The following is a 9,141-nucleotide window of genomic DNA, read 5'->3' as shown; positions in this document are numbered from 1 at the left end:
GGTGATACTGAGGAGGGTCGGACACTTTTTTTATTTCTTTCTCTATTTACTGTTCAAAGAAGAAGTAGCCTTGTTAAGTGTATACGCACTTTGTATGAGAAAGAAAAGATATAAACATAGTGATTGTCTAATAAGATACTATGCAGAATAAGATTGTCAGGTGAGTCATATATTACTCATTTATCGCTTCTCATTTTGGAAATTGGATTTAGACTTTATCGACTTATTTCATATCATGGTTCAGGTGTTAAAAATCAGTGAGATTTACTCTTCCTTTTCGATGCCCGTGGAACTACTGTCAATGGTTTAATCAATTACTTCTTAGGAATGTTAAAAAAGATTACTACATGATTTGAATATGCCTATATGATATGGGACAAATGGTCATCTTATCTTTTGATGACATCTTTGGAGGCCAACATATAGAGGCTCAAGACTTGGTCACCTCGAGAATACAAGAACATGCATGGAGGACCAATTTTGAGCATAACTTAAAGCAATCTCGCGTGTAGAAGATTGCTTGGAGCATTTAAGATTGAGGACTCACGATTTTGGACCTTAATTAAGGGTATTTTGGACATTACACATGGTGTATTTACACACCATGGCCGCACCTATCAGTAAGGGCAAAGTGATTTTTTTTGTCTTCTTTTGTAATAAACTATAAATAGGTCATTTTAGCTCATTTCTTTGCAGATTTTGAATGATGAAGAATTGAAAGACATATTTTCTCTCTTTTTGTGAGTGTAACACCCTTAGTTGTAGGGCTTGGAAAAGCCATTCTTAGCATAGGGCTTGGAAAAGCTAATATTGATCTTTGCTTGGAAACGGTAGATCTTGAGGTGAGTTCATTCCCTTGGTGGTCACCGTAAGAGTGTGGTTTTGATTGTTACATTCATTAGGGGTTAGTGTTGAAATACACTTGGTTCTTAATCTTGTAATAATCTTGGTCTCACTATCTATCTTTATTTTCTATGCAATTTTCCTTGTTTTTGTGTTGAATCTGTGACTTGTTTCATCTTGTGTCATTGTTGTTATTTTGGTGTTAAAATACACCTTGTATTTTGTAATCCTTGTGTTGTTATTGTTGGCTGAAAGTTGCTCTCAAAGGGGTACTCGGGTTCTAGTTGATTTGTAGACTGTTTTGAGTAGTTTTTGAGCCTTCTCTTATCTTTCTCGTTTTATTTGGTATCAAAGTCATCGTTGATTTTGTTCTGACAAGATCAATCTTGGGCTTGAGACTTGAAAATTACAAAAAAAAAAATGAAAACTAAAATTTCCAGAAAATAGCAATCTGTCTGTGTTTGTGTTCTCGGTCAAAATTGTGTTCTTATTGTGTCTTGGCCGAGATTTGTTTGTTGTATGTCTAGATCTAGTAGTGTTCTTGTTTGTTTTGTTGTTTCTAGTGTTATTTTTCTTGTCCACTAACACTTTCAGTCTAGATTTAAACTTGAGCTTGAACTTGTTGAAAGTTGTTGTGAACATAAGCTTGGCCAATTGTTGTTGTTCTTGTTGTTATGGATTTGAAGTTGGCCGTGTTGATTTTGTTGTTATAGCTTGGCTGAAGGTGACCTTGTAGTTGGGTGTTGGACTTGTTGTTGTCGTTCTTGAAACATTGTTGTTGTGTTCTTTGTTGTTCTTCACCCTTTCATCTTTTGTTAACACAAGAAAAGTGAACTTTAAATCTACAAAAGGTGAAAGAAAAGTTGTAGTAGTTTTTGGTGAAAGGACTAGTTCACATCACTCATAGACTTGACATTAACTTTTTCAACCATTTTTCCATATTTCAAGGAGTGTTTTGTGGAACTAGTACAAGTCAAATCTCACCTTTTGAGTTGAATTTGAAAAGAGTTACAAGACTTGTTCTTTCCCTCCAAATACTAATTGTCTTCCATTCCAAAATTATAAGGAATAAAAATTTCAAGAATGGTGATTAAAACTTGATAAAACCAAACCAATACGTGGCTGCCACGTCATCATTGCTACTGTTCACACAATATTTTTGAGCTCAAAATTTTAGATTCTTATTTTCATTTTGAGCTCACCGAGGACATGACCCTAGATAGGAAGGTCTGGAAGATGCGAATTACGGCAGAGGATTAGGGCCAGTTCGGGTCGCTAGTGTAGGGAATTAATTGGTGGGGGTGTATTCCTGTTATGATTCCGTATTCAGTGTTTCGTGTTCCGTGTTCCATGTTTATTACGAATCTGTGTGCTTTCCTCTGCTTTATATTCCTGCATTCCTGCTTTACTGTATTTTATATTCCTGATGGGTGACGTATCTATGTTATGTCATCTGCTTCTGTGCTGTACTATGTGTTTGTGTGATATCTCGTGACTTGAGCCGGGGGTCTTTTGGAAACAGCCTTTCTACTTCATCAGAGGTAGAGGTATGGACTGCGTACATCTTACCCCCCCCAGACCCCACTAAGTGGGAATACACTGGGTTTGTTGTTGTTGTTGTTGTATTTTCATTTTTATTGTCCCTTAGTTTCGTTGATGGTTCTAATACTAATTAGCAACTAGTAATCACCTACTTAGTTGTAGATTAGTTGTTGAGTCCATTTCTTTCCTATCTTCGTTATTTATGTGCTTTTCTTATTTTTTAACTCATCGTAACTTCTTTGTTTCAAGTTCATAAGTAGATTTTGTGTTGTGTCTTGAGTCGATCAAACAAGAATCTATTCCGGCTGCCAAGTAGAATTGACATCTTATTGACTACCGGAATATAAGCAACTTTCAATATTCGCCTCTCTAAATTGTGGGGATCACAAAAGTGAGTGTATACGAGTGTTGGTGAGGAACTTTACTACTAATCTTTTTTGTTCATTTTGTAGGTTTAAAGGGTGATATAAGGGGAACATGACTTCGATAGCCGGGGATTATTGTGACTACAATATGGGAGACTATGATTGTAGTAAGGGTTTTTATGGCTACGAAGTTGAGGGAGATTGTGGAAGCTATGAAAATAGCCATGATCAAAACATAGGCAGATTTGAAAGTTACTGTTTTGAGGGAGAAAATGAGGTGAATGAAGTGCCTAGTGCTTATGGTGACTTTGGAGATGATGTAGGACCTCGTGATGGATCTTATGATGAAGTTGGGACATCTGAGGAGTCTTGCACTCCCCACTCCGAACCTAGATTTGGTGTTAGGTTTAACCTTTCATTCACAAACCTTATGAGAGCTATGATGAGAGTACGTGTGAGGAGTGTGAAGATTCATATTCTCCACCTTGTAATACTTCTTATCAAGGTCGATATAGTATGAATGGTTATACTAGCTATAGTGTAGGTTGTCCAATGAGAAGAAGAGGGTATGCATCTCCAAAATTGAGGGGTACTCATGTACTTTACAATGCTGATCCGAGAAGGAGTGTACACTCTAGAAAGGTGACCATTTGTGGGATACCGGGATGCCTCGTTATGTTAAATGATAGGTACTATAGAAACTACATTGTTCCATCCATGGTTGATTACTTGGGGTTATTTTGCTAGCCTTTACTTGTTCCATACTTCTCTGACAGGTTTAAGGTTACCGAGAGGGTAAAAATTGTCTTCTCCCAATTTAATTACCATGGGGAGGTGTGGTGTGATGTTTTTCCCATAACCTATGGTCATGTGAGCTTGAGCTCCAATTGGTTTGCACAACATCAAGTTTCAAATATGCAAAATTGGCCTAATATTATAAGAGGCCGATGGGGAAATTTCCTCGAGATGTACATTCTGCTCGGGCCACAAAAAAAATGTTCCTACCTACTCCAATTCAAATTATTATGAGAGACAAAAGATTGAGAGAAGTAAGGGAGTGAAAGGTGGTAATCCAAGAGTGAAAAAAGGAGAGGTTGTGTTGAGCGAAGTGAGGGAATTACCACCAAACCGTGCTAACTTTGGTTGTCCTTCTATTTCTATGGACATTTGTGTAGGTACCAACATGGCAAGCGAAGGCGACCAATGTCAAAAGGAAGTTGCTGCCCAAGCTTATGGATGACCTTCACCTCACGGCAAGAAAGAGTCTACTCAAGATCTTCAAGGTAAAATAGCTAACTCTTACACTTTAATGCATGTGAATGATAATTGCATGGCTAGTAATCCATTGAGTGTGAGTAGTAGCTTACTTATTTATGAGTCTAATGATTCCTTGCCTCTTGTTGATGATGTACATATTGTTAGTGTGTATACACTAGTTGATCCTATTGATGATGAAATTGACTCCTCTTGTGAGATCAATTTATGTTCACGTAGGGTTGAAGCCTATATGTTGAATGGAAGTACATCGTCTTGTGAAATGGGTGTTGATCAACTTGTTTGTGAAAACTATCCACCACTTGAGCATGTGTGTGATGTGCTTAATAGGACTCAAGTGAGTAAAGTATTTGAAAATATTGGTCAACAAAGTGAGAATGCACCCGAGAGCTCTTCTTGGGGTAATATTGTGTTTGAAACATCCTTGAAACTTGATATTGATCATTCAGAGAGTGAGGAACTTGCTTGTTCCAAATCTGTCCGTAAGGCAGATCACACTCTTTTTAGGTATAATGTCTTGTTTGAAGATGATTTAAACACTCCTAATGAACCTAGTGGTGAAAATGATGGTATCCCGATGCCTTCACCAATTTTCAAATATGTGTTTATTATTAAACCTGCACATCTATCTTTATTTGAAAATTTCAGAAGTTCTCCATTTACTCAATTAAGACCCATGTGTTATTTTAGCCCCTAAACACTTCATTGGTGTGCCAACATCTCTCTACTTCATTTATGTTACATAAAGTGCCTATTTACATGTCTCTTAGTGGCAGGTTATTATTTCAAGGTACCATAATGTTATGACCACCAAAGTAACAATCTCAAAGGCTAAATAAACCAAGTAACGTAAATCTGTAAAAGGAGTGGTAGCTCAGGGGCATAAGCCTAGCATGGGCCGATCTCGATACCTTGATATGTGGGTGGGTGGCAGCTCAGGGGCTTAAGCCTAGAATGGGCCGATCCCAATCTTTATATATAGGTGGCAGCTCAGGGGTATAAGCCTAGCATGGGCCAATCCTAATGTATCTATTTACCACTGATCAGCTGGTCATTTGCATTTCATATGGCTTACAAAGATTATGAAGCAAGAAAGGTAAAAATAAAGAAAGGAACGTAATGTATGTAGTCCCACAAATTTATATATAAAGGTGGTCTACTAGTACTACTTATGCACTTGTATCTAATTTCTATTGAGCTCTTGTATCGTGTATTGTTACCTTCAGCCTTACATATTCAGTACATATTTTCATACTGACGTCCCTTACAGGGACCTGTATTTCATGCTGTTGGCACAGGTACTTCAGCTCATACACCCCACTCGCAGGAGCATAGGCTATTCCGTGCATATTGGTGAGCTCCAGGTTGATTCAGGGCTTTCCGAGTCTGTTCCATATGTTTTGGTATTGTGCAGTAGGTTAAGAGTAGGGAGGGGGGGTTTTTCCCGACCCTAACTAAGTCTATGTATCTTTTAGAGACTTTGTAGACTAATGTAAAGTTATGGTAGTGTCTTGTTTTTAGACATAGAGGCCCCAACGGCCAAGTATTGTATATATCAGTTTGTGCTTGCATGTGTAATTATTTACATCGATACATTATCATGTTTGTCAGAACATTTGGTTGTCATAGTTACATGCATGTGAAGTACAAGGTTATGAATTGGTTCTCTCGGGCCTTTATGGCTACGGGTGACTGTTCGCCCCAATAGGATTGAGGCATGACAATAGCGTTGGATAGTTCCACACTACTTGAGTCCTGCTCGAAAGACTCATTCTTTATATATGTGACCTCACTCATGAAACCTTATTTCATTTCGATATGAACGAAATAAACTATCTCGTTCCTGAAAGGGAAAGGATGATCATTCTTCGCATGACTTTCCTCGGTAACCTCACATAGCCCGATTGAAGGAGAGGAGCGAAAGAAAGCGAGCAACAAGTGGATTGGGAGTGCCTCCATTCATGGATTTCTCCTTCGATTTTGACTTTTCGTTTTCTACCTAAACTAGGAATCCCATGCAATAAAGGAGAAATTCCCCATTATAAATAGAACACTTGTGCACTTTGTTTAGGACAATGGATGGATCTGGGACGTATTTTAGGCTGCTCAACATTTTAATTCAGGTTTATTTCAATTTAACTTAGATTTTTAATAGATTTATTCATGTATTCAACTAGATTGATCTAAATGCAACGCTATCAAGACGGAAAAGCCTCACTACAGCTAATGAGTGCTTTTAGCAGGGTTGTCACAGATATGGATTGAATCGCTTTCAGCTTAACCGATTGATTAGTTTGTTGGTCAGTTTACTGAGAGCGAAATCGCTCTGAAACAGCTAATGACTTTGATGATTTATGTACTAGGCATACAATCATCGTTAAAAAAAACAACCCTTCTCACAGCTTAACCCTTAGGCAATTGCGTGAGGAATGCGAGCTTTGAACTCACCTTTAGATTAAAAGCTAAGTTATAGAATTTGTGTATAAAGAAGTCGATTAGCATTCGTCAACAGTCATTCTACTTTACCGATCTAAATGATGTTGATCTTGAGTTGCGAATGAACCAGTTTAGCGTATAATGAGTCAGGGCATAGAGACACCAACCAACAGTCTGTTTCATTTAACGCAAAAACTTTGTGACACACAATCGAATCGAGGGTTACATATACACGACTTACATACCCGGTGCAACATTCTTGGAAAACAATCGAATCAAGGGTTCGGAGGAGAATTGGCCATTCAATCTTGTGGACTAATCAAGACCGAAATTAGAAAATGAGATACGAACAGAGAGGAATAACCAATTGATGAAATAACATAAAACCATTCTGTTTCAATAGAGGTACGAGAAACGGTTGGGGGCAATGAAGTAAGTGAAGTGGTTGGATTTTGCGAGCTGTTCCAACCACTGCTGGATGTGGTTCTAAGAGCCGAACGAGAATGAATACCACACAGAAGAGTCAAGACCAGGGTACCTAATGGAATGTTTAACCGATCCATTTTGGATCAACCGAATTGGTACAAAAGTTATAACATGGGAAACCGACGGAAAACACGACTTATTTGAATAACCCAGTGACCTACCAATTGTAGAAGTAGGATTTTTAGAAAGAAATAAGCACTTAAATAATACAATTCAAGTGTACCATCTTCTTTCTCATTTCAAGGAAAAGGTGCAGAAGGAAAAGGAAACAACAGAGGGATCCGAATCGGACCTAAATAGGAATGACATGAAAAGTCTTTTTCAAAACCTAGCATTAAGGGCGTTACGACGATATACGAGAGAAATAGAGAAAAACTTGTGATTAGTGTGGAGGGGAAGATCTTTTTATGATATAATTCAAGAAAGAGTCGTCTCATTTCCTTACTTCTTTATAATTCATTCACTTCAAGACTGGTTCTGCATGCCGCGTAACATCATCTTCAACCAACCTCCCACCGTACTTTCGGTGCGACCACTAAAGAATTGCTTATACACTAAAGAGATGCTTATATTCATTAGCATTAGTCCAGCGTGAAACTAAGAAAGAGAGATGTGCCTAAGGCGGTATGCAAGCAAACTGTGCACGTATGAGAAGAGGAGAGATGTTCGCAATTACTACCATAAGAAAGCTACTCCCTATCTTCTAAAGGGGCCCCTCACTTCGTTCGTACCTTCTTGGCTTAGGCTTCCAATTGAACAACGTGACCTTTCCGCCCCACCATTAGCAGAAGCGAAGCGCTTGAAAAGCGCACTAAGAAAGGTTCCTTCTGTCGCCTTTTCTGTGCAACAGTCCACTAGTAACGGAAGAGAGGGTTACCGTACATACAAGAGTCTTCCAGTTTGATGCACTATCAAGTCCACAACAGAAGAATCCAGTAACAGCAAAAAGATGAACAAGCTAACACAAGAACTACAAAATGAGCAACAAGGTGCTAGTGAATCGAAATAGGCTACACCCAACTTCACTAGACTTTAAAATTACAATGACAACAAGATGAAAGATTACAAAGAGTACAATGTTAACAACAAGAACAACAAATGGCAGGAACTATAGTGAATCAAAATCAGCCCCACACGGCTTCACTAAGTTACTGCAATAGTTTCAAGAGTACAAAAATGAAAGATAGTAACTTGACACAAAGATATCCTAGAATCTATGAACCCTAACTTGAAGAAAGGACCCTAAGACCCAAAGATTTCAGCACTAAGTTCTTACTTAGACCAAGAGGAACTCATGAACCTCAAGATCTTAAGTTTCTAGCCAAGAAACAACACAAGTGTAACTACACTTTGTTGGACAGATTTCAGATTCTACTCTCTCTAAAAAGAGAGAGAGAGATTTTCAATGTTACAAGACTTGTTGTTGTGAAATATGAAGTATGAACTAAGTGCTGAAAATAACCCTACTAGCATCTATTTATATTACACATAAAATGAAGGACAAATGACCCTTCTACCCTTCAGTTATGGGGAGCCCTTGGAGTGTAATTTATTACACTTCGAGGCTCATCTTCACACTTAGAAACATTTAATCTCTTTGGCGGATCAAGTACCAATTTACACACGGCCATTTGCACGAACATGGCGTGTAGTTTTTGTAACTCCCGAGCTTGGCTTTGTGTGAATGGCTGAGAATGTATTGGACAGCTTTGTACACCCTTATCATCCTCTCCATCTTGAGAGGAATTTGACCTTAAATTCAGCATTTAGTCATCCTCAACCGCATCCACTAGAGAAAGATCACACACGTTGAAAGTATTGTGCACTTGGTATTTTGGGGGAAGGCCAATCTTGTAGGCATTATCATTGATCCGTTCAAGTAATTGGAATGGTCCATCGGCTCTTGACATCAATTTGGATTTTCTTTGAGATGGAAACCTATCCTTCCTAAGGTGAACCCACACCCAATCTCCCGGTTCAAGAATGAGTTTCTTTCTTTCCTTGTTGACTCTCCTTGCAATGTCTTGATTTTTCTTCTCAAGTCAAAGCCGCACTTTCTTATGTAACTTCTACATCGAATCTGCCCGCTTGCTTCCATCTAAGCTAATCATAACATCACTAGGCAAAGAAGATAAATCCAAAGGGGTAAGGGGGTTGAGGACATATACGCACTCAAAGGGAGTCATTCCCGTAC

At 38.4% G+C, this 9,141-nt stretch overlaps 1 pseudogene; it reads right to left on the bottom strand.

Moving 5' to 3' along the window:
• Positions 1–6,763: 6,763 nt before the first annotated feature.
• On the bottom strand, positions 6,764–7,384 carry LOC124898911 (annotated as a pseudogene).
• Positions 7,385–9,141: the final 1,757 nt, after the last annotated feature.

This window comes from Capsicum annuum, chromosome 5 (genome assembly GCF_002878395.1).
Source record: "Capsicum annuum cultivar UCD-10X-F1 chromosome 5, UCD10Xv1.1, whole genome shotgun sequence".
NCBI classification, from domain to species: Eukaryota; Viridiplantae; Streptophyta; class Magnoliopsida; order Solanales; family Solanaceae; genus Capsicum; species Capsicum annuum.
The sequence above is the reverse complement of the archived record's forward strand: the minus strand, read 5'-3'. Positions and strand labels throughout refer to the sequence as shown.